Source organism: Panthera leo, chromosome C2 (assembly GCF_018350215.1).
Source record: "Panthera leo isolate Ple1 chromosome C2, P.leo_Ple1_pat1.1, whole genome shotgun sequence".
In the NCBI taxonomy this organism is placed as follows: Eukaryota; Metazoa; Chordata; class Mammalia; order Carnivora; family Felidae; genus Panthera; species Panthera leo.
In genome coordinates this window covers 137309174-137336551 of record NC_056687.1, presented here as the reverse complement: position 1 = coordinate 137336551, position 27378 = coordinate 137309174, and the positions used below count along the sequence as shown (strand labels likewise).

General features: G+C 37.2%; 1 long non-coding RNA gene across 4 annotated transcripts in view; it reads right to left on the bottom strand.

Annotated features, from left to right (window-relative positions):
- Positions 1–1829: 1829 nt before the first annotated feature.
- The window catches only part of LOC122198626, a 36334-nt gene continuing 10785 nt past the window's right edge, over positions 1830–27378 (bottom strand). For 2 of the 4 annotated variants that reach the window (XR_006193065.1, XR_006193066.1), the window contains exons 5-6: positions 3290–3534; positions 2907–3035 (exon numbers count right to left, since the gene is read on the bottom strand). This is a non-coding gene — a long non-coding RNA (uncharacterized LOC122198626). Of the gene's footprint in view, positions 2313–2906; positions 3036–3289; positions 3539–27378 lie in introns of those variants that run through there. The other 2 variants (XR_006193063.1, XR_006193064.1) reach the window with 2 other exon arrangements.

Here is a 27378-nt window from a genome sequence, read left to right as displayed (position 1 = left end):
CCCCTCTGCTTTTGCAAGCCAGACTCAGGGGCTCTGCCTTGCTGGGTGGGCTGGCTGCCCCTCCACTGCCCTGGCTCCCTCCCGCCAGTCCATGTAGCGCACACCCCCTCTCCGCCCTTCCTACCCTCTTCCATGGACCTCTCCTCTAGGCTTGGCTCTGGACAGTCTGTTCTGCTAGTCTTCTGGAAGTATTCTGGGTTATTTAGGCAGGTGTGGGTGGCATCTAAGTGATCAGCAGGATGAGGTGAGCCCAGCGTCTTCCTACGCCGCCATCTTCCGAGAAGTGTCTATATACTTTTTGAAAGTATCTCTTTCAAGTAAAGTTTTTTAGTGGTTGTTCTGGGCATCACATTATAGATACGTAATTTATTACAGTCTATGGGTATTGTCATTCCACCATCTGTATGAAGTATAGAAACTTTACCACCCATTATGTTCTCTTACCTTCCCTATTTACAATATACTTTCCTTAAATATTTCTTCCATATACATTTAGAATCACTACGTGCAAGGATACTTTTATTATTTTTTACTTTAAAGAAGAACATCATTAGAAAATAGGAGAAAGAAAAACTGTTGCATTACCAACATTTTTGCTTAGTGTATACTTTATTCTTTTTTATGTTCCAAGCAAGTTTCCTTATTTTTTTTTAACTCTGTTTAGGAAATTCTTCTAGCCATTCTTCACTTGTTCTTGGCCAAAAGGCCAAGAAGCAATCTTCTAGCCATTCTTTTAAGGTAGTCCTGACAACAATAAATTCTCTTCGTTTTCCTTTGTCTGAAATGTTATGATTTCCTTTTCATTATTGAAGAGTAATTTCTCTGGATATGGGATTGTATGAATAGTTTCCTTATTCAAGTACTTGAAAAATCTTGTGCTGCTTCCTTCTGGCCTTCATGATTTCTGACAAAAAGCTACTCTTATTCAAATAATTTTTTGCATCTAGGTAAGGTGTTTTTTATCTTGCTGCTTTCAAGAATTTTTTGTTTTTAGTTCTCCTAAGTTTGACTATGATTTATTTGTGTGTGGAATTCTTTGGGTTGATACTGTTTGGAGTTTACTAAGATTCCTGAATCTGTAGTTTCATATCTTTTACCAAACTTAGGAAGTCATCATTTATTTCTCCAAGTACTTTTTCCTCTTTCTCTTCTACTTGCTAAACTTTAATGACATGAATGTTAGACTTTTGTTATAGCCTCACAGTGCCCTGATTGTTCATTTTTGGTTTTTACCTTATTTTGTCTTTGTTGTTCAGGTTGGTTTTTTTCTGTTGTTACAAATCTTCTTTCTTTCTGTTCCTCCATTTAGTCATCCATTGATATTTTTATCTTGGTTCTTGTATTTTTCAGTTTTAAAATTTCCATTTGGTTCTTCTTTATATTTTCCCTTTCTTTGCTGAAGCTTTCTATTTATTTGTTGCAAGTGTTTGAAAATTATCAACTAAGAATTTTTACAATGACTACATTAAAATTTTGGCACTAATTTTAACATTTCTGTTATCTTGAAACTGGCATCTATTACCTGTCATTTTCTCAATCAGTTTGAGATATTCTTAGTTCTTGGTATGATGAGGTATTTTTTGTTTATTAAAAGCTGGACATTTTGAATGTTAAGCTTCAATTTTAGCCTGTTTCTTCTGACACAGTATAGAAGGGGTTGGAAGGAATGTGCCACCTTGTCATTGCCAGATGAGAATTCATGTTAAGTTTCCCAACTCAACTTCCATCCACACTCAGGTAGACAAGAGGTTTAGTCATTACTGAATGGGTGTTCATGTCTCCTACTAAGTCTCCATTAACACCTTTCTGGTTGGGAAAAGTAGGAGCGTCTTGTTATTCTTCCCTATGAGGCCTCTTCTGACATCATGGAAAAAAATTGGTTATCACTGGTGGTGAATATCCTGATTCTCCATTAGACCTCTACAGACACCACCCAAGCTGGGGCTGTAAGTTGTGCTTTACTATTGCCAGATATATTTGGAAATCCAAGTTTTTCTACATAGTCTTTAACTCCACAAGGGGAGATTATCACCTAGTGGTGATGAAATTCTTGGCTTTTTAGTTTTGCCTCTCTGAAATCATTCTGGCAAAGGTGGAAGTGTAGACTACCCACTCAGTCTTATCTTAAGTGGCTGGGGGTGAGGGTCACAATCTTTTTCTGTGGTATTTGGATTAGGTAGAGAGGTATTGTCTAAAGTTTCTGTCTTTCCACATTGTCCTTTTTCTGGTTCTTTGGATAGTAAAATCCAACTTTTATTGGGGATATTTTATTCATTGGCTTTTCTGGGTTGTCATCTTCTTTAGTTCCAAGTCTGGAATATATTAAGCAAAAAGAAAACTCAGAAAACACAATATCTTATCCATCTTTGTGCCTCAAGACCCCTAACCAATCCACTTTCTTCTACCTTAGTTTCTCATATATATATAATATCCAAGATCTTTAGTTGTACCTAGTGGGAGGAATAGAGAAAAGTATATTTATTGCATCTTTTCAAATTTTGTTACTCTTCCCCATGCAGCCCAGCAAGGAGAGAAGTACCTTGAGGTTATATGTCTTGGCCTCAACTCTGCTGATGGTCAAGTGTGGGTGCTTCCACATGAAGATTCAAGGGCAGATATGAAATTTAAGCCATCTCCAGTTTCTTCCTAGCTTCTATCTTATGCACTTTGCCACCTTCTAAAATGAGATGCTCAAGACACTTGATTAGAGGGGCACAGAGAAATACAGGTATATAAGGTCTGTTTCTTGACAACGTGCATCAGTTGGAGGGAGTTATTTAGTTTTTTCCTCCTGCAGGACTTCTAATTATCATGAGGAACCACAAATTACCATGAATCATTTGAGATACAAGGTCAGCCAGCCCATCCACCTGCACTGTGGGAGGCCTGATTTTATTAGTACTAACCATGCTTGATAGATGGATGTCAAGGCTGTCTTGAATTCCTTTCACAGAAGAATCTGCGTAACATTACTTAGCACGTTACTCATTTATTCTGGCTGAGTTGTCACTGGATTTGACTTTCAGTGAAGCCAGCTAATAGAGACAATAGTAAAAAAAGTAAAAACCAAAACCCAAGCAACAACAACAAAACCCCCAAAAACAAACAAGAAGGCAGTGTAGAGTCTGTCATTCAAAGGGGACTTGAGGGGAAAAAATAGTCCCCTATTTATTTTCCTAAAGGTGGGAAAGGAATGAATAGAACATACTAGGTCACACTCATTCTATACTTCAGTATCCTCATTCATTAGCATTCTCTAATTTGCAATCATAGTGTTTACCCTCCTTACCTCTAAGGGTTTCTGCGAGGCTAAAATGAGGTATAATATCACTCCTCCAATGATAAGTGAGTACGAATCCCTAGTTATTGGCAAATTTGCATAGTCAATGCCTCCTCTGTGTTTTTTTTGCTTTCTTATATTCTTCTTACAGTTCCATTCAGGATTTAAGAAGGAAGTGGAGAAGGAAATTCCAGGATCCATGAGGTATAATGAAATAGGTCTTGTGATGCCAATTGTATTTTTTCATCATAAGCCTTGCTGGCATGAGGAGCAGAAGAAGATGGGAAGATGTAATGGAAAGAAGAAAGAGAGGTTAGGTCAGGAACTTGCATCTACTCATGAAATATGTGTTAGTCCCTCAGGATACCCCAGGCACTAAGCTAGACAGTGGAATTAAAAGTACATGTGGCCCAGTCCTCCACTGGATTCCCATATAGAGGGATAGACAATGAAACCAATAATAATCATACAATGTCAATATTGTCAAGGATAATGATTTATGCAAGTGTCTTTAAATACCTAGCATTCTTAACTCTGCCTATATGTTCACGGAAGCAAATTTTCACTGAGATGATCATATTCGAGCTAAGTCTTATAAAGGATAAGGAGTTAAGAAAAGAGGGATAAGTGAACACTGGAGAAAAGTTTGCTGCAGCAACAATTTGAAGTGACCATAGAAGGGCTACAATTTACCAGCAAGGAAATCATTTAAAAAATAATATAGTACCAAAAAAACAAAAAACAAAAAACAAACAAACAAACAAACAAAAAAACAGATACAGCAAATGCAATTTGAAAGCAAGGTAAAGTTGAATGCATTTCAGGTTAGCATAAGAAAATTTGGTCTTCAGCAGTTTCTTTGTAAGTTAGCAACATTTTATTTTGGAACAAGAATTCCCCCAACTTGCCTCTGTCTTTAAACATCAGAAGCTTCGTGTCTGAGAAAGGAGAATAAAACCCTCTTTTTCTCTTAATTCCTTCACATATATAAGCCATATGAGGCACTTGATGCCCTGGTGACTCACTCACCTATTCCCTTATTGAATTTGATAGGCCACAAGCTCTGGAATTCTCTTAAGGGTATAAAAAAGAGGACATGGAAAGATCAAGAAGCTATTGTTGAAAGTAGATGGCATCGAAGAAGTGGCATTTATTTTTGCATTTTACATGTTTAAATCCACTAGGATCTTTGTCCAAAATCTCTAATCACTGATCACAAATTCAAGGGCCACTTCTGTATACACAAGGTGTATTTATTTTGTCCACATAGCTTTTTAAAAATCTTGAAATTCATGAATAGACACTTCTCTAAAGAAGACATCCGGATGACCAACAGGCACATGAAAAGATGCTCAATGTCGCTCCTCATCAGGGAAATACAAATCAAAACCACACTCAGATATCACCTCACGCCAGTCAGAGTGGCCAAAATGAACAAATCAGGAGACTATAGATGCTGGGGAGGATTTTCACAAATGCAAAACCAGAGACATGGATTTGGATACAGGTAGTTTATTTGGAAGGTGAGCCCAAGAAGCTATATTGGAGAGGGAGCAGGGAAGGGAAGATTGCCAAGAAAGAAAGGGTAAATTGGCAACTTTCTGCATGAAATATATGTGACCTTCTGAAACATAATTTAGAATGTCTCAGGGAGGCAAGAAAACGAGCATTTATCCACTACATTAATGCTTTCATTGGTTGACAGTCATACTTGGGAGATATTAACTCTCCTATATGTCCAGCTTCTACCGGGTTGCTTAAGCATAGGAGGAGTGCTTGTATTAGGGAGTTGTAAGTGCTCATGAGAAGTTTTCACTACAGTTGCAGACAGCCTCAAATTGGTCCAAGTAATATGGATGAGATAACAATAGTTCTTGTTACATAGTGGTACTCCTGAAATGGAATGTTAGTCCAGATCCCTCAAGAGGCAGACAAGAAGATGGAATTAAGCATGCAGGGATTTTATTAGGGGAAATACCTATGAAAGAAAATGGGAAAGACTGGGAAAGCCATGAGAACTCAATGCAGGTCTGTCCTTAAATGAGGGAGACAGGACTCAGGGATAAGGCAGAAGTGACTCATATGGCCAAGGGGCTTAAGAAAAGGTTTGGCAAAGCCATGGTGAAGTATGTGAGTCAAAGTCTGTCCTTAGAGGCATTTCAAGTCTTCCAGGAATAGGCTTGCCTTAGCATCCCTGCCATCTTGCCACTGGCTGGGTGTCATCCTAAGAGGTATGTCCTCTGCTCAAATATGATGGTTCTGGAGCATGGCTGCTGATTAACCGCCATCCTTGTAGTCAAAGGTCTTCTAAGTGCATAGTGGTGGCCGCCACAAATAGAAATAGATATATGGCATGGCATACAACAGCCAATAATGTGCAAGTGTCAGGCCATGCTGGCCTGTGTATCTCCTTCAATTCTTGTTCAGTGACTCCTTGGCAACATGAAATTGGCCATGATGGGAATCTTTGCAACACAGACACTGACAAACGCTGCAAATCACGACTTTTTCTCCACTCCAGAGACTGTTGTTAAACATGTACCAGTGCCCCCACGAAAAACATCTCTACTAAATGTGTCACAATGTAATAGAATAAAACCCTCTGAATATTCTTCCATTTTCAACCTTACTGAGATTGCACTTCTTTAGAATGATTCCATATTGTTTCCTCTGAAATAATGTCACTCGCTTATTTTTACCACCCAAAGAGACTTTGTTCCTTTATCTGTCACACAAGAATGTCATACAAGTGCTCTTTCAAAAAAGAAACACATGGTATTTTTATATCAGTGTTTTATTGTCTCTGTAGTCTGAAGACTCAAGAAAAAAATTACATTGAAAAGCAAAATTGGGGCCCGGGTAGCTCAGTCAGTTAAGCTCTTACTCTCAATTTCAGCTCAGGTCATGATCTCACAGTTGTGAGACTGAGCCCGCATCCAGTTCTGTACTGAGCATGGAGTCTGCTTAGGATTCTCTCTCTCTCCCTCTCTCTCTCTCTGCCTCTCCCCTCCTCATGCTCAGTCTCCCTCTCTCTCTCTCTCTCAAAATCAATAAATCAGCATTAAAAAAAGAAAAGCAAAATTGTATTCTGTTATTACAATATTATATGTGGCATTAAAAATAAGAACACCTTTTTTGGTGAACATGCCATCTCTAGATGCAATAATAGAGTTAAAGTTTAACCATCAATGAATGAAATAAGGTACACTCAACTCAGCAAAAGGGTGAGAGTCAATTCAGACGCCTGAATTCTAATATCATGTGTGTTACTCGCTCTTGAATTTCAGGGCACTGAATCGGTCTCCCTTCTATAGCCTAATTCAACAAATGAATAGGTAGTATTGCCCCCTACTTACTGCAGAGAGAGACATATATATCGTAGAATAACACCATTAAAGCAATTTAGGTTTCTGAGAAGAAAGGTCCTTTATAAATAGGAAGCATTATTATTCATATTCAGGAATTTTAACAACTCCCACAGCTTCCCTTATGATTATCTGCCATTTCCAATAAGTAACACTTCAACATTTGATGTTATCATGCAATCATAATAAAAGAATATTAAACTAGAAAAAAAAAAAGAAAACCAAACACAGGGAAACGTCTATACATTGTATTGTATCATATCATGTAATTTAAAATTCATAAAGTCTACAAGACTGGTATAATTTGAGCCTATTCAAGTATATGCTGTCATTTTGGAATAAACATTGTTTCTCATAAAAATTAGACATTTTTATGAGGGTGTGACATTTTAAACAAATACCCTGCTCAAAAGAGAATAGAAAGTTAATGTTTAGATTAGGTGGTACCCACCTGTCAGAGATGCTGTGCTAAAAGTGGATATAGTCACTCTCTTGAGAGTACTGGGATTTGAATCGTGTATGAGGGGGTAAGAGCAAGGATGGTAAAAATTGATGTGCCTACTAGTGAAAATACGTGTCGGGGACAAAGTGGGATTTTGCTCAAAACCACATTCTTGAACTGTGCCAGGGATTTCGCTTAAAAAGGTATATAAGAATTGCACATTTGCGGAAGCCTATGTTTATAATCTTAGCCAATAGGTCTGTGCGGAAGATAAAAAGACCGCTCAGTCCCCCAAATGACATCCTATCTTCTCCTCATTAGAGATTCATTATGTTGGATCTTTAAGATTCTTTTTATCTTCAAGTATTGTCTTTTCAATTAAATATATCCTTGAGTTAGAGTCATTCTTTAAGAAAGTCTCAGTAAATATTTTATTGATAAATGAGCACCTTAATTTCTAGTTAAGAATGAAAGAACAGGGCCTTTTTGGTAGCTGTCTAGAGAGAGGAATAGAGTCACAGACGACACATCTTGGGGCAAGGATATGAAAACCAAGGGAGAGAAGAGGTGTGAAATAAAATAAATAAAATAGAGTAGGGAAATGTACGGCCTGGTCCTGTGTTTCTCAAATTATGCCATTCAAGCAGTTTTGCTGATTTCTGGGTTAATATAGTTCCTTTATATATAATGGAGGTTCTATCTTCATAGCTATGTGTTGGCTGTTTATTTTTATACACGCACATGCACACACACACACACACACGCACACGCACACACACAAATGTGTGTCCTTTGCAATGAGGAACATACAAAATACATTATATATGATGCCTAATTTGATTTTGTTAACCATTCTATGTAGTATATACAATTAATTATATCTTACAGATGAGATCACAATAGCTCAGATATGTCAAGTCCTTGGCCCCATACGAGATATTTGAATGAAGAACTGTCAGACACGAATACCCTTTACTAACCATTATGCTACAACATCTTCCTCCTAGCAACTTGTTCAAGAAGATGGTTTATTAAGAAAAGTTGTTCTGTGATTATGTTTGGAAAATGTTACGTATTATAAAATCTTGGATGATCAGAAATAACATTAACATATTAAAGGCTAAAGAAATATCATATTTATCTAAAATAAAACACCTTTGTGTAACCGGCCATTTTCAAAGCTGATCAATTTCTGATGGAGCTAATACTCTACAGACCGTAACTGGATATCATGAGCTAGAGAAACACGAGTTAATCCTACATTTCCCTCCCTTCTCTTGGCACATTTATAATTTTACTAAAATCCCTTCTTGGGGCACTTGGGTAGCTCAGTTGGTTAAGCATGTGACTCCTGATTTCAGCTCAGGTCATGATTTCACAGCTCATAAGACCCAGCCCTACATCAGACTCTGCTCTGACAGCATGGAGCTTGCTTGGGATTCTCTCTTGCTCTTTCTCTGCTTCCCCCACTCAAGCACATGGGTGCTCTCTCTCTCTCTCTCTCTCTCAAAATAAATAAGCATTTTTAAAATTAAAAATAAATAAAAAATAAAATCCCTTATTGATTGTTCATGAAGCCTTTAAGTTCAGTATAGAATCCTGAATAGAATTTAGAGAGATGATTCCTTAATGCCAAGTCATTTGTGCGAAACCTGATTAACTGCTGGAATTGTAAATCACTAGTAATTTGCAGGTATGTTTCTCCTAGGGAATAAATTTGGATTTTGGCTCACCAAGTGCGTATTATTAGAGTTTTTTTTTTCCTAGTTCTTACTAGATAATAAGCTCCATGAGGGCAGGAAGTAAGTTTTATTTCATTCACTATCATATATTGGCAGTATAATTCGTGGGCCATTAAGAGCTACTGAACAGACATTTGTTGAATAAAGATTATCAATGAGGGGCACCTGGGGTGCCCAGTCGGTTAAGCATCCGACTTTGGCTCAGGTCATGATCTCATGGTTTGGGAGTTCGAGTCCCGCATTGGGCTCTGTGCTGACAGCTCAGAGCCTGGAGCCTGCTTTAGATTTTGTGTCTCCCTCTCTTTCTGCCCCTCCCCCACCACTTGTGCTCTGTCTCTTAAAAATACACATTAAAAAATAATAAAAAAAGATTATCAATGATTAAACAGTAGAAAAGTGACTTAAAACTCAACATGTTCTCCACACTAATGTCTGACATTAAAATCCAGGATAAGGGTTGTCCGTGGAATGAGGGTAAGAGGTGGTGACTGGAAGGGACACAAATGGGGCCTTCTGGAATTTTCACAATATTTGTTCCTGATCCTTGTGATGGTTATACGAGTGTGCTCAGTGTCTGAAAATTCATCAACCTGTGGTTCTTCCCGTGTTTACTGTATTTCAATAGTACTAGGGAAATATGCGAGATTTAAAAGTGATCTATGTTTTCATCCATTTCATCAATACCTTCTGAGTATGTCAGAGCTCATAGATACATGGAGATCAAGAATTCACTACTAACTACTGATAGACAGTTGGGTATGATTAAAATCTCACAGTGGTGAACCTTCCCTAGATGGACTTGGCCTAGGCCTCCGGACCTTTCTATGATGTTTTGGAGTTTTCAGATTGTAGTTCTGTGAATGCTGGGGCCATAGTAGAGAAGGCAAGTTACATATTTTGTGTTTGGAGTTGTACTCTGTAGTTTAGTTGCATCACCTAATTCAGTCCTTCCAATAATTCTACGTTGAATATTATTCTCTCTCTTTTATAGATGGAGAGAGATACTGAGGCCCAACGGGCTAACCTAACTGGTCCAAAGTTGTAGGGCAAGCACAAGATTTGAACTCAGATTCTCTAGTCTTGAAGACCCAGACTTTTCTAAATACCATGCTGCCATGAAACCAGTTCTCCTCTAATGAAAAGGAACTCTCTGTCTTGGATAAAACAGAACAAAAGAAAACAAATCAAAACAAAGAAAAAACCCACAATTCATCAGAAATTAGACTCCAAAACCACCACGGGTCTGAGATTTCAATTTACTTTCAACTCCAATGTTCGACATATGTGAATTCCAATGATTTGCCTTTTTTTTTTTTTACTGTGTTAAGAATCGTTAATAAAAATATACTTCATATGTGCTTCTCTTTTTACAAGTACTATTTATGCACATAAGTGTAAAATATAAATGAAATACCCATAATTATGTTAATAAGCATGCGTTCTGCTAAATTTTTTACATATCTAATTGGCTTTATTAAAGTGTTCATGAATCAGACAGCATCCCATCCAGCAAGTGGAAAGGAGGTTCATGTTCTTTTCATGTTTTTAAACTATGTTTAACCTTCCAGATTAGACATACTCACAAAGTTGAATGATACCCTGAATCTCATTCTGTTTACAAATAACATGTGTCAGATTTAAAATTTTATATTTGTTGAGGCGCCTGGGTGGCTAAGTCAGTTAAGTGTCCAACTTCGGCTCAGGTCATGATCTCATGGTTTGCGAGTTTGAGCCCTACGTCGGGCTCTGTGCTGACAACTCAGAGCCTAGAGCCTGCTTTGGATTCTCCGTCTCTCTCTGCTCCTTCCCTACTTGCGTGCTCTTTGTCTCTCCCTCTCCCTCTCCAAAATAAACAAACATTTAAAAAAATAAATAAAATTGTATATCTGTCCACAAATTCCATCTGTGGTTTGAACGGTACAATAAGTTTGGAAGGGGAGTCAGTTGGATAAAATACAGCTTATTCACATTCGGCTCAATCAGCACATGGAACAATAAGAATAAAAGAAACAATTAAATTGCCTTTTAAATGTATTTTGACAAGGCCTTACAAAGGCAAAAGTTTTATCAGGTAAATTCTGGAAACAACTTTATTTAGGTTGTGCATTTTCTGCTTTAGTAGGGATCAGAAATCAGAATCTTGGAGAGAGTTTTCTTCTTTTACTTTAAAATAAATTGCCATTCAGATGCTGGGTAAAATCATAAAAATTGGGAGAAATCCGTCAACTCCAAAAGGTTCATTTAGTTTCTGACAATATTTCTCACACTTGCAGTGAACTATGCAGAAAGAGACAGGTGATTAGCAAGTGTCATTAATCATGTAGGTAAAAGAGAGTGGGGGTGGGGGGGGCTTTCATTTTCAGTGAGCAGAAACTCAGAGGCTAATGAAGGCAAAAGTGAATGGATGATGCGTAGTTTACTTATCTCATAGAATAAAGTCTGATTTGGAAAAAAAATATTGTGATTCCAGCAGCATTCTTTTATGATTATTGAAGTCATTTATTCTCCATGGCACACGAATATATCATTTGTCGAAACATATTGGCTTTTTAAAATTTATCTTTTTCTATTTATTTTCACTGTTCAAAGAGAACATGTAGCTTTCTGATCTAAAAGCAGATTCAGTGAAAACTGTGGATTATTCTGCCTTCTGAGTGACTCTTCAAAGGTAATTTCCCTTCCACCAAAGGTCAGAACAAAGAGTTACAGTCTTTGTGTAACAGGTGCAAAACCTGTTCACCTAAAGGTAAAAGAAAACAGATACTGTTCAAACAGAATTCTAAGGTAGCCTTTGACTAGGGGAGATTAGAATACAGAAGTGGAGATAGGTCAGGTAGTTCTTGAAAAATTTTGTAGGGCACTCATCAGCAGAAGAGTCTTGATCTTTCTATCAGTCGGGCTTCAGCCAGGAAATAGAGATCATACAATAAATTGAATAGGGTTAATTTAATAGAAAGAATTATTAAATAACAACAGATTAACGGCAAAGGAATAAATAAGATGCTAAAGAATTCCAGAATAGGGCATTTTGGAAGCAGCCACTACCTCTAGGGATAAGACAGAGTACCTAAAGAAGGAACACATTAGAAGATGTTCCCTATCCCCTACAAAGGTTGCGATTCAGACTTCGTTGTAAAAAGGTAGCTTTAGCGGCCCTAATGGCAGAGAAATTTGCTGGGATGCTGCCAGATAGGGCTGGAAGGCAGGAAAGTACCAAGTACCGTGCTGGTGAGAACCACTGAAAAGCTGCTTCTAGGGGCACCACCACAATACTCTGGGAAACTACCCTCTGGGCAACCACTGAAATTCATTTGCAGGGGAGTGTAAATGAGTGTTCTGCATGTCCGCCAAGGGCTGCAAGAGCAGGGGAAAAGTACACTAGAAGAAAAGAAGTCACTTCCTCCTGTAGTGTTCCTCCAGTGCCATCAACTTACAAAGCTTAATCTTGTTCCAGCTGCAAAGAAGAAATGTTTCCAGGGTCCAGCTATAGTATCACAAAGCAGGGCAACAAAGAGTGGATTTGTTACTGAGAGGAAATACAGCGGTAAGTGGCACAACCATCAAGCATATGTCTGGGCGCACAGGCAAACAAGCACACCCTGTGGACTGCATACAAAAGTATTTCAAGATAATAAAATTATTAAGATTGGAAGTTCCAGCTAGATGAGATCACATTGCCTCCAAAACTTTAATCTCATTTCTTTAGCAAACTTTCACTGAGTGAAATATATATTTAGTCCAAGTTATCTGAGCTATAAGAGTAAAAAATCCTTTCCTAAACCAACTTTAGTGTTTCCTTTTCCTACAAATGGTTCTGACATCCACTAAGTTGGACAAGGAATAAACTAGCAATAATTCTTTTTTTTTTAAATGTCTTTTTATTTTTGAGAGACAGCACACATGAGTGGGATAGGGGCAGAGAGAGAAGGGGTCAAAGGATCCGAATCATGGAGCTCGAACCCATGAACCGTGAGATCATGGTCTGAGCTGACGTGGGTCACTCAAACAACTGAGCCACCCAGGCGCCCCAAACTAGGAATCAAGTTTGAAAACTTGTTTCATTCGATCACAATGTTAAATTGTGGACCCAACAAATACTGTTAATTGAAAGGAATGCACTTTACAAATCTCTCTAGTCAATGATTCTTTTCTGTCTCTACCGAGACAGGACACCATCTCTTCCCTAAACGACTCCAATAGTTGCCAGGGGATTTTTGCATCCAAATAGCATCTGACTTCTGTGCATTTTTAAAAAGGAATTTTAAAAATGTGCAATATGTCTCACGAGAGTGTATACAATGGATATACTACCAAGAATAGACATCAAACTATCCTCCATGCATTAGACCATTACCAACGCCAGTGAAAATCTGAGTCATTTCCCAGTCTTGCCCTCTACCTCTCCCATCAACAGGGTTCCGTTTTCTGAGTGTTGTGCTAATGATTCACTCTTAATAGTTTTCTGCACATATATGCATCTTTGAATAAATTCCCTAGTTCCATTTTTTTAAACTTTACATAAATAGAATAATGGCATTATCCTCTATAACAACTGTTTTTTATTTTTTTGCTGATAAAGTAGCTGCCTATGATTGAGTTTCATTATGGTATTCTCTTTGTGACTATCCCATGCTTTCTATATCCATTTTACTGTGGAACGATTTCTAGGTGTTTTTTCTTCCTCTTGTTATGAGCAGCAATGTTACAGATTCTTATACATATCTCCTGGTGTCTCTGTGGAATAGCTTCTTTTTGACAGATGCTGGACTAGAAATTGAGCAAATTTTCAATCGATAAGATATAGGACTTCCCATTGCTCTACAGGCTCGCCGACACTAATTATTCCAGAATTTTTAGCTTTTGCTAATTTTGCGTCTGTGACATGGTCATTTATTGTGGATTTTCCTGTATTGTTCTAATTACCAATGAGGTCACACATCTTTCCAGATATTTAATGGTAACTTGTATTTGTTCTTTTCTAAAGAGCTTGTTCAAGTCTTATACACATTGAAAGAAATTATTTCTACACGTTCCTACTGATTTGTAGTGATTATAAATTTTGTCAGTTAATATGTTGCAAATGTCTTCTCCCATTAAATGAGTTTTCTTTATATTCTTTAAATACTGTACTCTAATGAGCAGACATTCATAATTTTATTATCATCAATTTTCTCAATATTTCTCTTTGTGTCCTCTATGCCTTTTCATATATTGTTTAGTAAGTCCTATAACATTCAGAGTTGAACAACAATTATCCTATATTTTATTCTAAAGGTTTAAAAAATTTGCCTTTTTAAGTTTGTCTTTGATTAAGCTGAAATTATTTTTTGCATATAGTATTAGGAATATATTTTAATTTTTCTTCCATACAAGTAATACAGTGCTTTTAATTTATAACAATTTTGTAACAAATTTGTTATTAATAATACCATACAATTTCACTTATATGTAGAATTTAAAAGGCAAAAGAAATAAAACAAAACAGAAACAGATGCATAGATAATAGACAGCAATCTGGTAGTTGCCAGGAGAGGGAGGCGAAATAGGATAAGGGGGTTAAAAGGTGTAAAATTCCAGTTATAAAATAAGTAAGACATGGATGCAATGTACAGCATAGAGACTACGGTTAATAATAGTCAAACCGTTTTGTATGGTGTTCGATTGTAGCTAGATTTATTGTGGTGACCACTTTGTTGTGTGTATAAACGTTGAATCACTTTGTTGTATGCCTGAAACTAATACAATATTCTATGTCAACTACACTTCAACTAAAAAAAAAAAATTGTTCCAGCACTATGCTTTGAATATTTTAACATTTTCTCACTGATTTTCATTACTAGCCACATCATAAAATAGGTTTCCATGTTTGAGTCTGTTTCTGGTTCCTCTCTGTCCCTTTGATCAATTCTGTGCCAATACCACACTGTTTTAATTACTTTTAAAAATCTTACCTGATGATTCTTCTTCATCAGTGTCTTGACTTTTCTTAGTTCTTTTCTATCCCATAAATCTAGAATAAGTTTGTCAAATTCTTTGAAATATACTAGTGAGAGTTTGCTTTGCAATTTTATCAAATCTATAGATCAATTTGAAAAAAAATTGACAATTTTACTATATTGGGTTTGTCTACTGTAAAACATTACTTTTAAATATCTCAGGAAAATTATGCAAATTTTAGCTAATGGTCTCACATATATTTTGTTACGTTCACTCTTACAAGCTTTCATTTTTCTTATGCCATTGTAAATGACATTTTTGAGTTTCAAATTTACAACAAACCAATACCATATGTCGCAGATAATGGCAGGGATCATATCATGATTAAGACAAGATAGTAATAAAGAGAAGAAGGGATTGGGCCATGAATAGAATTTGAGATTTCACAGTGTGTAATTAAACACTATGAAGACAGAACTTGGTCCAGTGGCTGTCTCTGGTGGTCTATGATTGGGGTGTAGGGGGGCACAAATAATTTTATATATTTAATTTTCCAAATTATTTCAATATGTATTTTAGTATCATTTTAAGAGAAATCACTCATTTCATCGTTCTCCAGAAAATATTACACTCTGCCTAAACTACCTTTATATATGTGTGTGTACACACATATGTATATATGTGTTTTTATTTTTGTTTTAACTCTGAAACAAGGTTCTCTGATCTCTCTAGTGGATGTGTTCTATTGTCTCACATGTTTTGGTCAGAAGGTGCTTATTTAATTCATGAAAATTCTTCTATGGGTAACAGTAAAACCATTTTATCCTTAGTAGAAATGAAGAATAATCGTTCAATATTAATAGTTAAACTATTTCTATATGTCATAAAGCTGTGATAGAGAGGAATCATATATTTCAATACTGCATTTTTCTTTTTTTGAGTCAGGAAATCTCAATTCCTATATCTTGTCTTCCTGTGGTTAGTTCAGTTCAACAAATACCTCTTGAGGACTTTTTCTAGACCAGGTAGAGTGTTACTTGCTGCAGAAAAACACGTAAGTTACGGTCTCTGTCTTAAGTGAGATAAATAGTTTCAACAACAGATGTACGAACAGAGCCCCAGATTGTAAGAAATATAACTTGGTTTCCTGCAAGAAGGAGGGCAGGTGGTCATGGAAATTTCAGAGTCATATTAGCAAATAATTTAATTATTTACATGGTTCTTTACGCGTTGATTCAGATTCAGGTTCTTAATAACTTTCATATCCTAAAGATATGAGTACAGTCCTGTTGCTACCTTTCACACTTATGACTTGTTGCAGCAAGTTGACTAATGAAAAGAGACTCCGTATCTGCCTCCGTCTAGTTTGGAAGGTACACAATATTTATTTGGAACAATGGCTGAGTTAGTGCTATATAATATTATTACAGGTCACTGTGGAATTGTGATCTCAGAATTATTTTGTCAAGTTATCTCTCATTCTTTTTAATACTCTAAACGCAGGACAGAATGGTCGAATGTTCTTTGACTGAATGAGAGAAAAAATGCACCCCGAACATGTGAAAAAATGCACTGTGATGAAAATAAACATATTTAAATTTGAAGTGAATTATTAAAAGAACAAATAGAATTATGACAGATCGGCACTGCATGGAGGCCAGGGAAATGGGGAGTGTATGTACATTTTATTTAGGTCCAGAAATGAGAGAACCAACTACTTAACATGCTCTACGTCACTCGGGGGTCTTTTACTTCTCACCAAAAGCTGCAGTGGAGCATTATTTCTAAAGGAGCCATGCTAATAATTAGAAACATTATAAAGCATGCCAAGGTTATGTTCTTAGCAGGTAAAAAAAACATCGAGATTCAAACCCAGGACTGTCTAGTCCCCCAAGGGTGTGCTCTCTCTTATAGCCTGCAAAACTTCCCAGTTATCAGAACTGAAATAAAAGCATCACGGGAACCATACAGAGTGGGGTTGGCACACGGCGAGTGCTTAACAAACGCTAAATGTTGTCTGTTTCTGTTATTATATTTTGCTACCATATAATTAGAATCTTCTAGGGAAAAATAACCAACAGTCAGAGGGACCACCATCCCTACTTGGTTTGTATAGCCAGCATTTCTCACAGTGTGCTGTGTACCTGAAGCACTGGAATCATCTGGGAATTTTCTTACAATGTCCATTCTGATGATGAAGGTTTAGGGAGGACCCCAAGATACTACATTTCTAATAAGGCTTGCAGATGATGCTGATGCTGCTGGTCCAAGGACCGCACTTTGGGCAGCAAAAGTTTACACATCTGTCTCTGAGTCACCTGGTACGTTTATTTAAAATGTGATTACTGTCCCTACTTAGAATACTTGAATGTAAGCCTTGGGAATATGAATTTCCCACACATCTCCAGGTACTTTTGCACACTAAAATTTAAGAACTATTTGTGTGTTCTGGGGTGCCTGGTGGCTCAGTCAGTTAAGTGTCCAATTCTTGATTTTGTCTCAGGTCACGACCTCATGGTTTGTGGGTTCGGGCCCTACGTTGACTTTGCACTGGCAATGCAGATCCTGCTTGAACTTTTCCCTGCTCCCTCATATTTTATCCTTTTCCTTTAGGGAGATAATTTCACAAAGAGATGAATCTGGATGAACAGTTATTCCAGATTTCTTCCCTGAGGTCAGTCTTCACCCTAGAGTTTCTGGTCTGCATGTGCGTGCGTGTGTGTGTGTGTGTGTGTGTTACATTTCGGGATTAGGCTGATGAACCAGCCACCCATATTTAGAGGGCAATGGCCATGTGGCTGTCCCTGAGAGTCACAAAAGAAATAGAAACCAGGATATCTAAGAAGGTCAAGAGAAACATACAAACCCAGAGAACCTCAGACAAAAGTCACAGAAAGGACAGAATATAGAAGGATGTTCATGAGTGCTAAGAGGTTGGTTTTGTGTATCAAAACAGGATTCTTGGAGAAACTATCTTAAACAGCAGTCTGACAATGTTTAATTCATCTAACACTTACTGGAAGATATTACATGTGTCATGTGCTGGATAAAAGGATATAATCCTTTTCCTCATGGTAATTGAAATGTAGCAGAAGAAGATAGCTTAATAAGGAGAGGTTAAACCTGAGTTCCTGGTGGGAAGAAAGTCAAAGAGCAAAGTAACTTTTCCAGTCATTTTTTTTAATTCAGTGAGAAAAACCTATGTCCACAAAGGTTTTTAATAATCTAAAATAACTGGAAAAATCCAAATATCCATCAACAGATGAATGAATAAAGAAATTGTGCTATATTCACACAATGGACCACTCCTCAGCCATAAATGAAATGAACAAATGATGTATGTAATGAGTGTATCTCAAAAGCATTAAGAGAAAGAAGTCAGATATAAAACAATGTACATTCTGACTCAACCTACATAAAATTCAGTAGAAGGTAAAACTAATAATTTTTAGCTAATATTAACACTGAGGTTGACAGTAATAAGGATTTCCACACCATGAATACCTACATTAGAAAGATTATTACATAATAATGTAAAACATATACACGCATCTATATACCATGGTACATAGGTATATGTGTATGTATACATCAATATATACATATTGTTCAGGAAGAGGCAGGTAGGGTTTATCTTGCAGAAGATCAAACAATTTATACGTGGAGATATTAATATAGCCAATATAGAATGGTGGGGTTAATTTATCAATTTGTGAAGAAACTGAAAGGCCATGTCATGGAATTTTCATTTGATTTGAGAGGCAGTTGAAACTATTATTTCAGAGAAGTAGATTAAGGCAATAGTATGGTTCTTACCAATAGTATGGTAAGGTAAGGAGTATGGTTCTGATTGTGTAAGGTATTTTTCTTACTGTTCTTATAGAGTGAGACCTGGTGTGTTACAGACAGGAGGATGATTGATGTCAAGGAAGGACCTACAAGGAAAAGAAGGCACTTAACAAAAATATCTGAAATTAAAAGTGTTTCCCTTTTAGTGTAGGTCTGAAAAAGCAGCTACTTTTCTGTGAAATGCACTGGGTCAGAAATGGCAGGAGTTGATAGTAAAAAAGACATGAAACATCCAAAAGGAGGGAGAAGGCCAACTTTCTTGTCAGAAGGGGGTTTTGTCAACAATGGAAATGTTTAAAAGGAATAGCACTTTGGCAGAGAGGAAAAGGAAGTCAATATGGAAAATGTTTTGTTTTATGTTATAAAAAGACACAGAAGTGCAACCTCCAGGTGCAGAGGCATTGAGGTTCAGACAGAAAAGAAGTGCAGGAAGTGTAGGTCTGCTGGGCTGCATTTCAGCCAGATTTGTGTTTGATGAATTCTCCAAATCTCACGTAAGGGAAGGAAAATGGAATAAACCGTGAAAGGCAACCATAGAGCTTCTAATGGGATTTAGCGTAATTTTAATTGTGCATTATCACAATACTCCCATAGGGGGACTTCTCTCTGGAATATTCCAGGTCAGGGAATCTCCATGGAAAGGACACAGGATTTGGAGTCAGATCGTCCTTGGGGTAAAGCCAAGCTTGAGTAATTGCTTAACTTATTTTAACTTCGATTTCCTCATAGACAAAATGGGATAATAACAGCATCTTCATAAGACTTGTGTTGAGGATTAAATGAGGTGATGGGTGTGAAGTGCCAGGTTGGGTATCTCCTACATAATTTTCTCTCAAATATTGATCGTTACAAGTCAATATGATAGAGGATGTGAATGTCCTTTTAGTTTCAACACATCTGTTATTCCCAGTATGTAAAATAGCACACCCCATTCTTCTCTCCTTCAATCGAATGTCGGCGTCCCCTCCTTTCAGTTGTATATATTCCCATTCTGAAACTTATTATTTTTAAAAAGTGCCAAGTTAATTGGCAGCAGTGATGCATGGTAAGATAGCATTCACTGCAATTTGTTAAAAGATCCATGAAATGTAATCAACGGCCATCAAGTGATTCTTTCGTTTTTAATGAAAGAGCTAGATGTGTAATGGAGTGTTTTTCTTTCTTCGCCTTTGCCTGAAAATTTGCCCTGTTAACATATCATGCCTTGTGGTGACATTACAAGTTTTCTTTGAAAAAATCCCTTTCTCTCTGGGGCACCTGGGTGGCTCCGTTGGTTAAGCTTCTGACTTTGGCTCAGGTCATGAACTTGCGGTTCATGAGTTGGAGCTCCGTGTCGGGCTCTTGTGCTGACAACCCAGAGCCTGGAGCCTGATCTGTGCCTCCCTCTCTCTGTTCCTCCCCTGCTCACACTCTGTCTCTCTCTCTCTCAAAAATAAAGATTTAAAAAAAATTAAAAATCCCTTTCTCTTAAAATGAAAACCAGCCAAGCAAAGTAAAAAGTATAATTTCCATGCACAAAAAGAACAAAAATCTCTGGGATTTATTTGTTTTTAGCTTCAAAACAAAATCCCCTTTGAAATATCTTGATGTATTGTGAATGCAGCAGTCCTCAAATTGATATCTGAATCAAATGTCTGTGTTTGCTAATCTCTTCACTGTTTTCTAAAGGTTGTCTTCCTTTCTGCTGAAATAATAAATGGGTAAATAGTCATATGTGAGATGCTTGCATCCTTAATATGCCAACACCTTCTGTCTTAGAGGCATATTGTGCCAGATGGAACATTTCACAAACACTGTAACAGACAAATTACATTAGATACACTGGCCAGCACAGTGACACACAGCACCTTGATATAACTCAATTTTGTCTTTGCCTACATCTCAACCATTGCATTTTAAATCAGCAGTGGGGTAGTATAAACGATCATTGCTGAATAGAATGATAAATCCATCCACTATGTTTATAAAGCATTCAGCTTCTATTAATTTTTTTCATAGCAATATTTATGCTAATAGTCAAACCTCAGAATGGCAAAGCAAGATTGTTTTTCCCACAAAACCATTCTCAAAAGACAGCACCTCTTTCTATGAGTATTGTAAGGACTATGAGATGAAACAATTGAAATACATTTGAATCCTTGTTTTGGCATTTGCAGCTGAGCAAATGACTTAATGTAAACATTTTTTTCAGTTCTTTTTTTAAAGAAATTAGTAGCTTGAGGGTTGATGATAAATAATTCCCATTACACAAAATATTATGCCTTTTTGGTATTTAAAGAAGGAATATGCTTTTTTCCCCCAATATATAAATGGGGAAAGTAAGAGAACACTCAGAAGTAAAACAGCAACTAGACAGATAGATAGATAGATAGATAGATAGATAGGTGGACAAATAGAAAGAGCTCATCTAACCCTGGGAAGTCAAGAATAGAATTTATTTTTCCAGTTTGAATAATAAAATAGTTTCTTGCATAGTCTAAGTGCTTAATTTAAATAAGTAACTCTAGCTTAAAGGCTTTCGTGTAGGTGTTGTTTTAGACAGGAATTAATATCAGAAGTTGCAAGCATTTAAAGATAGAATTAAACATTCTTAAAAAAATTATTTACGACAAAGATGGAATTTTGACAGCCCCTTTTCTTCACAAAGACCTGTCTGTTCTCTGTTGCCTGCCCTATTAACTTTCAGGGCACTTATCTGGGGGCCTGACTTTGCAGGCCAAGGATTCACAGCAGGCCCTCCCCACTTCCCATCATAAGGAGCTTTTATACGAAAATGTTTCCATTCTCAAGACAAGGCGATAATTATTTTTCTTCATGATGTGGCTTGCCTTTACAATCTAGTTTATTATGCAATTTAGTAGAAACTAAGGAAAGCTTAGGAAATGCCTCATGAATTCATGGATTAAAATCATTGTCATAATTGGACACTCCTTAATCTCATGAAGGAGACAATGAAATTTATAGCTGCATGACTAAGTGCAGAAATTGACAACTTTTTTCAATTAGTGGTCTAAAATATAATTTCAATGTGCTAGTGATGGTGAGTTAATTAACACATAAAGCACCGGTAAACCACGTAAATCAGAAATTGCATAAATCATAATAAAAATTCCTAAAATTTTATTCCTTTAAAAAAATAATTTTGTAGTAAGCATATTTGGAAATGTGTGATCAAATAAAATATGTTATACAAACGAATCTGGTCAGTGATTTAGCAAAGTATGTTTTTTTAAAAAATCTTTTGATACATCAGAACTGTTCTTTTTGCTGAATTAACTATTTGAGAAAGAAAAAATATATACATGATTAACTGAAACACTCATTATCATAATTTAAAATGACCACCATTTAGAATAAAGAATCTGATTTGATAGTGGATCTCTTTTTTAAATGTTTTCCATTACAAAATTAACATAACACATTTTTAGAAACTACTGAAACAAAAAGGAAATATACCCATAATCTTAACACACCCATAATCTTAATACACATTTCGTTATAGATTTTTAGTTTTACTCCCTATTCATTTTTTTTTATTATGCTGTCAGCCAGCTTATACAGCAATGTTCTTTTTCTTATTTTCTGTTGTATAGTCAGCATTTTGAGTCTATTAGTCTTTATAATACTCAATTTTAATAGTTGAAGAATATCCCATTCTGTAATTTTAAACCATCCCTTTATTATTGCACATGGGCATTTTCTTATCTGTAGTTTTACTGTAATTTGAATAGAATTGCCACTTTAAAAATGGTTGGAAGAGGTAGAATTGCTAGCTTGAAGCACATGAACTTGAAATTTTTCTTTGGCTATGCTTATTTCTTATTAGACTTTGAACAAAAGATACTTCGTACACAATTTAAAAACATATAAGCGAATGGATATTATCGTGAAGGTGTTCTCTCCATCTAAAAGTATTCCCCCAAAACTTATGAAGACTACGGAATCATGGGGAACTGAACTGGACTGCTCCTACTTACATGTGACCCAAGGCAAACCACTTAACATTTTCTTGGCCCCAGTTTTTGCAAGTGTACAAAAGTACAGTATTGGTATCTACCTCTGGGGTGTTTTGCTTATTAAACAAGAAAATACACGAAAAGTACTTAATATGATATCAAGCAAATTGTAGGTCTCAGCAGTATTCCTTAATTCCTTAAAAATCAATGCTGGTATTGACAATAATATATACTCAGGCCCTTGCTAAATAAATTCATTAAGTAGCATGTCTAAAAAAGTTTAGCTAAAAATGCATGATTATTAAATTAATACTAGTAACTAAAATGTCCTGAAAAGTCTCAGATGGGCTGGGCTTTTTCCCCCCCTGGGATTGGCCAGCAGTTTGGGCATCATATAAACTCTCTGCATCAGGTATCTGTACGATTGATTGAATTGGCCAGCTAGTCGATCTGAATTGGCTCTTGAGACAGTATTTATCAAATAGATGTGTCTCTGAGTGACGTGGATGGCTATAGGCATTCACATCTCACACTTCCACAATGACATGAGGATGTAATGTGTTCCTCTCAAGCTTTAATTTGGCAAGGAATCTCTGCCTCTGAAAGCAAGGATGTGACAGCTGTCTGAGGAGGCACACAATGTAAGGGAGGAATTACACAGCTGCAAAGACGGGGTGCTGCTCTGTCATTACCATCATCATCATTTAATATTTATCAGGGTGTCCACCATGTGCCTTGTGCTTTCCAGGCTGCAGGCATCCCTACGCCTCAGGAGAGAGAAGCAGATTAAAGTCAAAGATGAAACAAACACCCACCCTTCATCAGATGTACCTGCAATATTTAGAAAGATGCTACTTATTTCTGAATGCTGAGCTTGTACGTGCTGGTGGGCAGCTTCCCAGCCAGCAACAACAGGCCTTCAAAAGGAGAAGAAGCAAAGGTGAGATTGGGGAATCTTTTTAAGCAATGATCCTGATGCAAAAATAAGGTTGAACACTATTTTGAAGGTACGTTCTTCCTCTTTGTCTCTTTGTTGCCCCAGACGTGAGGTAAAGAAAGTGGATGGGACATCTTGTGTTTCAAGTGTCACATTTAAGATGTTAAATCACTCAGAGAAACCATTCATTTCTGGGAGGTTACTGTAGAGTAATGGTAAACGGTCTGTACCAAAGTGAGGGTTTACATTTTGATATAAGACAATACTATCAGCAATTTTTAATGGTATACTTTTGCTAGATTTATTAATGTTTTTGACTGTAGGAGAAATTAAGGAAAAAATAAAAATATATACAAAGAATATAATAAAAATTAATTCCTTAAATCTACCACGTTTAACATTTTGTGTACTACATTTCTGTTTAGGCATTTCTCCATTTAGGAAAGACTTTCCTTCTGAAACTTAATTTTCATCATTAAAATCTAAGTAACTACTCATTAAAAATTTAATTATTTTTATTATTCTTTTAAATAGTTAATTAGCAAGAAATGCTTTATGATAAATAACTAGAAATTCTATTTCCTGGGACAAAAAGCCATGCCCATTTTAAATTTCAATGGATACTAACCAGTCTTTAAAAACACACATATAACAAAAGAAGTAAAGACAGAAGAGAATTAGGGGGACTAGAATTTCCCTTGTCCCTCAAACACAGCTATATTGAGGTCAGAACACTTGGAATACCAAGAATACAGGCTGCAGAGTGCCAGAAAAATCTCCGCAGGTGGAAAGAGACAGCTTGGTGGGACAGCTGGGTGCATATATGCGAATTGGGAGAGAAAATGGGCGGTATAGACATGGGGAGGGGTGGCAACGGGGAGGAACCCCTGTGGTACAGAGACAAAAGGAGGAAAAAGAGAAGCTGTGGAAGTGTGGTACTGTATTTGTTGGGTTTTTTTTAATGTAATTTATTGTCAAATTAGTTTCCATACAACACCCAGTGCTCATCCCAACAGGTGCCCTCTTCAATACCCATCACCCACCCTCCCCTCCCTCCCACCCCCCATCAACCCTCAGTTTATTCTCAGGATTTAAGAGTCTCTTATGGTTTGCCTGCTTCCCTCTCTGTAACTTTTCCCCCCCTTATCCTCCCCTCTGGTCTTCTGTTGAGTTTCTCAGGACCTACATATAAGTGAAAACATATGGTATCTGTCTTTCTCTGTCTGACTTATTTCACCTAGCATAACACTCTCCAGTTCCATCCATGTTGCTACAAATGGCCAGATTTCATTCTTTCTCATTGCCAAGTAGTATTCCATTATATATATAACCCACATCTTCTTTATCCATTCGTCAGTTGATGGACATTTAGGCTCTTTCCATAATTTGGCTATTGTTGAAAGTGCTGCTATAAACATTGGGGTACAAGTGCCCCTATGAATCAGCACTCCTGTATCCCTTGGGTAAATTCCTAGCAGTGCTATTGCTGGGTCATAGGGTAGATCTATTTTTAATTTTTTGAGGAACCTCCACACTGTTTTCCAGAGTGGCTGCACCAGTTTGCATTCTCACCAACAGTGCAAGAGGGTTCCGGTTTCTCCACATCCTCTCCAGCATCTATAGTCCCCTGAGTTGTTCATTTTAGCCACTCTGACTGGCGTGAGGTGATATCTGAATGTGGTTTTGATTTGTATTTCCCTGATGAGGAGTGACGTTGAGCATCTTCTCATGTGCCTGTTGGCCATCTGGATGTCTTCTTTAGAGAAGTGTCTATTCATGTCTTCTGCCCATTTCTTCACTGGATTATTTGTTTTTTGGGTGTGGAGTTTGGTGAGTTCTTTATAGATTTATAGATTTTATACTAGCCCTTTGTCCGATATGCCATTTGCAAATATCTTTTCCCACTCCATCGGTTGCCTTTTAGTTTTGTTGATTGTTTCATTTGCAGTGCAGAAGCTTTTTATCTTCATTAGTTCCCAATAGTTCATTTTTTGCTTTTAATTCCCTTGCCTTTGGAGATGTGTCAAGTAAGAAATTGCTGCCGCTGAGGTCAGAGGGGTTTTTTCCTACTTTCTCCTCTAGCGTTTTGATTGTTTCCTGTCTCAAATTCAGGTCCTTTATCCATTTTGAGTTTATCTTTGTGAATGGTGTAAGAAAGTGGTTTAGTTTCATTCTTCTGCATGTTGCTGTCCAGTTCTCCCAGCACCATTTGTTAAAGAAACCGTCTTTTTTTCCATTGGATATTCTTTCCTGCTTTGTCAAAGATTAGTTGGCCATACATTTGAGGGTCCAATTCTGGAGTCTCTATTCTATTCCATTGGTCTATGTGTCTGTTTTTGTGCCAAAACCATGCTGTCTTGATAATTACAGCTTTGTAGTAGAGGCTAAAGTCTGGGACTGTGATGCCTCCTGCTTTGGTCTTCTTCTTCAAAGTTACTTTGGCCATTCGGGGCCTTTCGTGGTTCCATACAGATTTTAGGATTGCTTGTTCTAGCTTTGAGAATAATGCTGGTGCAATTTTGATTGGGATGGTATGGAATGTGTAGATTGCTTTGGGTAGTATTGACATTTCAACAATATTTATTCTTCCAATCCATGGGCACGGAAGGTTTTTCCAATTCTTTGTATCTTCTTCAATTTCCTTCATAAGCTTTCTATAGTTTTCAGCATACAGATCTTGTACATCTTTGGTTAGGTTTATTCCTAGGTATTTTATGATTCTTGGTGCAATTATGAATGGGATCAGTTTGTTTATTTGTCTTTCTGTTGCTTCATTATTAGTATATAAGAATGCAACTGATTTCTGTATACTAATTTTGTATCCTGTGACTTTGCTGAATTTATATATCAGTTCTAGCAGACTTTTGGTGGAGTCTATTGGGTTTTCCATCTATTTGCGATGTACAAGAGACTCATTTTAGACATGAGGATACCTTCAGATGTATTTGGACAAGAGAAAAACCTCTCCGGACCACAGACTGGGGATGAGAAATACAGAGGGAGCCAGTCGCTACTTTGCAAACAGCCTCAATAGCTAAGGATTGTTTTCAGGGTTGCGAGACTTTGTCCAGACCAAAGCTGGCCAAGTATGTGCACTAGCTCCAGGGCTGGGTAGTTATCTTGGAGGTGCATAGGGAGAGAATAGACCCCCTCCCTTGAGTACTGTGTGAAGAGGGTATATTGCCCCCAAGGACAAAAGACCCTGCAGGTGCCAGCCAAAGGCCCCTTGGCAACTGGGTGGAGTGGTGCTACCCCAGAACTGGGTTTGTGTGGTGTGGGATCCTTTATATGGTGCATTTTGCATCCCAGCCAAGGGCCTAGGTGGTGAGGGAGACAGTGGAGCAGGGCAAGCTGACCACCTGCACTACTCTGTGAGGACTGCCTGAACAGCTGGTTTGAAACACCAAGTCTGGGGAAAAGAAATTGGAGTGTCACCATTTTTCTCCCCAACACCAACACGGTGGGGTTTCAGAGAACAGAACAGCAGCCCCCAGTGGAGGTGGGACCCACTTACACCAAACCCTGCCCGTCTGTTCCTGGTCATTTACACTGAGCAAGCCAGATGGCCTCGCCTCCTCCAGACCAGCAGAGCCACCGGTCCCAGGCACCAACAGACAACTGTCTGAGGTTTTGTATGTTTATATTATTTGTTTTTGCTTTTTATTTTCTTCCCTTCTGTTCTCTTTTCCCTTCTGTTTCTTTCTACCCTCCTCTTCCCCCCAACCTTTGGAATCAGGCTCATAGTTTCTGATTTGATTTTTGATCAATTCTTATTGTATTTCTATATCTGTATCTATATATCTATATACACACACACTGTATATATATATACATATATATAAATATATATGTATATATATATATAAATAT